Genomic DNA, 4453 nt, shown 5'->3' with positions numbered 1-4453 from the left:
TTTCCCTAGGTCCCCAGTGTTTTATTAAAACAAAATGACTCTTTGCAATTTATTTTTTATTGTTTTCTGTGTGTGAGTTGTATGCAATGCAATCCACATTTTTAGAGTTAGATTTTCTCTATTAATGGTAACAATTAATAGAAGCAAGTAAGATTTTCATGAACCAACTGCAGGGTTTTGCTACATGAAGCCATAGGCTCAAAACTAGCCTGAGTTAAATACAACTCACATGGCAGTCAATGTGTTAAATTTGTCACGGAATTTGCTACAAATTTGAGTCCTTCAATATTTTAACTATATGAAACAATGCAACATCTATACTTGGGGGTTGGCTTTATCAAGCTCTTCAGTGGTGGGCCCTGAGGAGGCACAACCAGAGGAAAGATCTTCGCCACCAGAGAAGCATTCCTAGGTATTCCTCTTGGTGCACTCTTGCATTCTGATACAGCTTGGTAATGATGGGGTCGCAGACTTTCTCCAGCCCTTTCTGCTGATGTTCAAATTCTTCCTTTTCTGCTGTCCAGTTCTTAATGGAGCAAGAATCTTCTCTTTGTCCTCATCGTTGACCTTGCCTTTGAAATTTCTTATTTTCAACAGTTGTTTTCATATTGAATGCATAGGGTTCAAGTGAAATCTTGGATTACACCTGGTTCCTCTACTTCTCAACTTTAAACTTTATACTTCTCAGCTTCCTGGACCATATGCCCAATGGCCCTTGTCATTAGTGATGTTAATCCTGTACTATTTTCCCATACTCTTAACCACAGCAGTGATGTTAAGGATTCCATTGGCATGAATATTGAAAGTGACTTCAATCTGAGGAACACCACGCAGTGCAGGAGGTATGTCTGTGAGCTCGAACTTGTCAAGCAGGTTGTTATTTTTGGTCATGGCACACTCACCTTCATAAACCTGAATGATCATGCCAGGCTGGTTGTCAGAGTAGGTAGTAAAGGTTTGTGTCTGCTTGATAAGAATGATGGTATTGTGCTTATTGAAGACAGTCATAACTCCACCAGCAGTTTCAATACCAAAGGAAAGTGGAGTGATATCCAAGAGCAGCAAATCTCTAACATTTTTCAATTTATCCAGATAGGATGGTCGTGAGGGCAGCTGCACAATAAGCAACATCCTTGACAGGGTTGGTGCACTTATTCAGTTATTTTCCACTTATAAAGTTTTATAGAAGTTGCTATATCTTGAGGATATGGGTAGAATTACCAACCAGGACAATATCATGGGTCTGTGACTTATCTACTTGGTCTCTTGAAGGGCTTTCTCTATGGGGCATAGAGTGTCACAGAACAGATCAGCATTCAATTCTTCAAACCAGCATGGTTAAGGGAGGTATAGAAGTCAATTTCATCCTGTAGAGAATAGATCTGAATACTGGCCTGGGTGCTGGAAAAGAGAGTATATTTAGCACATTCACAAGCAGTGTGGACACAAGCTGTTAAGACAACTCCCTTGTTCTCGCTGATGTCCTTATGCTGGTGCTTGAATTCAGCAATAAAATGATTGACCGTTTGATTGTCAAAGTTTTCTCCACCTAAAAAAGTTATCTCCAGCTATAGCTGGGACCTCAAATATTTCATCTTCAAAAGTGAGGACTGACACATCAAAAGTGCCAGCTCCTAGGTCAAAGATCAGCACATTTCTTTCAGCTCCAGCCTTTTTAGTCTAAGTCATAAGCAATAGCAGAAGCAGTTGGCTCGTTGATGATCCTATATACATTGAGACCAGCAAATGGTTCCAGCATCTTTGGTAGCTTGATGCTGATAATCATTAAACTAAGCTGGCACTGTGTCCACAGCATTGGTGACATTCTTCCAAATATAAGTTTCTATGATTGCCTTCCTCTTTGTCAGAACCATAGATGACACCTCCTCTTGATAGAAACCTTTTGTCTCTCCCTTGTATTCTACATGGACCTTGGGCCTGCTGGCATCACTCACCAGCATGAGGGGCCAATACTTCATGTCAGACTGGACAACATCATCAAATCTGTATCCAGTCAGATGTTTGGCATCAAATACCATGTTGATAGGGTTCCATGCAACTTGATTCTTTGCAGCATCACCAATCAATCATTTGCTATCAGTAAAGGCCACATTCACTAGCTTGAGGGGTTCAGTTTCCCTGATCACTAGCAATTATCTCTACTTTTTCATGCTAGAAGACATTCACACAAGACTAAGTGGTGCCAATAATTAATATCACCGAGTATCCCTTAGACATGGTTGTTTGCATGTAGGTCCAGGTGGGCTTGCACATGAATCCCAGAAGCTGCTGCTGTGTTTGAGACCCAAATTGTCCATTTAACATGTTTGGATCCTGGTTGATAGTGGGTTTTTGAAACCTTGGAAAGCAAAACTGCAATGAGGGGACTGCTGTATAATGTAAATAATTGTATGATGTTTTTCTCTTATTCTGACACCTTAGTGTTCTCTAGTTCAGTTAATCATCACAGAGTATTTGCTGCTTTGTCCAAATGTGCTTTCCAGCCCATTTTGCTGAGAATATTTTACTTATATTTAAAGGTTTGGATTATGCCTTTCCAAGTAAATTATCTTGGGCCATTTCCAGCCTCTACCCCAAGCTAAATTAAGCACTCTTAACTCTGTCCTCCAAGTTTATTTAATACACGATATAGACATCACAATGAATTGTAATTGTTATCACAAAATATGACTCCCTTCCGTGTTCTTCTTTAGTATGTTCCCACAGCCTAACATAGTACTCTGCACATTGTAGATTCCCAATAAATATGGGTTTGATAAATGGATGATGTTAAAGAAAAGCACACACATTACATCAGTGCAGTGTGCTTGGTTCAGTAGCATCATATGACCACATACGTAAAACACCATGCACAAAACCAAATGTAAAAGCACAGCTCCCAAATTACCGTTTGATCTTTGCATAACACCTGAGTCTTAAGCATAAGCTTAAATATTCTGAATACTATAGGAATTCAATAAATAATTAGAAAAATTATGAAAAGGTGATGTTATCACATTGACTACTTATTCTAAACCTGATCTTTTTGAGAAAAATATATTCGCATCAAAGTAAATATCATTGACATATTTAAAATTCAAAGATAAAAAGTGTATTCAGCATTATTATATCATATGTTATTAGGATATAAATACTCCTGCTTGCATGGTGTGCTATAGAAATTGGGAAGAAAGTTCACATTTACACATCAATGTGAAAGTCACCAAAAGGAGCAATTATAAGAGAAAAGCTTTACTAATCTTAGGAGGAAAAAGAGACATTCTTTGAATCCATGTTGTTTGGTAAAAGTCTATACTTGCATGAATAAAAATGGAATGCAGTTTGTTCTTAAATATACTTATTATTAAAAAAAAAAATCTTAAAGTTTGGCCTAACTGCCACCTTATCTTTAAGCAGCCTGGAACATAGCTCATAACAGAAATTAAAAGACATTTTTTCTGTTTTACAAAAAGCAGACAATCTTTGACATTGGCTTGTCAGAGGTCCCAAATTCATGGCCGGCAAACCATAGGACATATGGACACATATATATATTTATTTGCTCTTTGTTATATCAAATAGTTCAAAAGAGTCTTGAATGTAGGCAGATGGTAACCCAACCAGCCAAGCACCTCTTTCCTTGTAACATGTTACTTCATCTGCCAGTCCTTGACCTGGCTTTGAGTCTGTGACCACTGCCTTAAAGTCTACTTCTGCTTCATATTTTTTTAAGTTGTCAAATAATAGATCTGTTCCATCTTTTTTTGTTTTGCCTGTACCAGACTTCTAAATATTGTGTACCAGACAGTTGTGTACAACAGAATCATGGGTACTCTTTTCTTCTCTTCATATTCCACTTCAGTTTTTATAGATTTATGTACCCTTTCTATGCAGATGGCTCCGAATGCATTTCCCAATGCAAGCCCTCTCTTGATCTATGGACCCACACACTCTGCTTCATACCTGTATCTCTTTTCAAAACCTTTTAGGCATCTGGAATATAATAATAGTATGTCTAAAACTGAACTTTGAATTTCCTCTTCCTTGATTCTCCATTACCTCCAGTGTTCTTCCTATCCATAAAGGTTAATTCCATCTCCCAATGTGCCCATGCCAAAATCCTGGGAGTTATCTCACACATCTTACTCTCCTTAAGCCTTTATATCCAAAACGCTTAATCTCATTGATTCCACTCCCAATTAGGAGACAAGTTCATCCATTTTTTAAAAATCTCCTTCACTAGATTTTTATCCTTGCTACCATGTCTCTTCTAAGAAATTTGTAGCTACAAAGCTAGTTACCTTGCTTTTACTTCAGGCCAATTTCCACATGACAATGAGAAAGACCCTTTTTAAAATCCAGATTGAATCAAGTCACTATTTCCTGCTTAAAACATTGAAATGGCTTCCCAGGGGAGTAGGAAAAAATTTAAAACCATTCTGGGTACTTCTGT

The 4453-nt window shown here is 37.8% G+C and overlaps 1 pseudogene; it reads right to left on the bottom strand.

Annotated features, from left to right (window-relative positions):
- Positions 1-346: 346 nt before the first annotated feature.
- On the bottom strand, positions 347-2238 carry LOC105868007 (heat shock cognate 71 kDa protein pseudogene; annotated as a pseudogene).
- Positions 2239-4453: the final 2215 nt, after the last annotated feature.

This window comes from Microcebus murinus, chromosome 6, assembly GCF_040939455.1.
Source record: "Microcebus murinus isolate Inina chromosome 6, M.murinus_Inina_mat1.0, whole genome shotgun sequence".
NCBI lineage: Eukaryota > Metazoa > Chordata > Mammalia > Primates > Cheirogaleidae > Microcebus > Microcebus murinus.
This window is presented reverse-complemented; position numbering and strand designations above follow the sequence as displayed.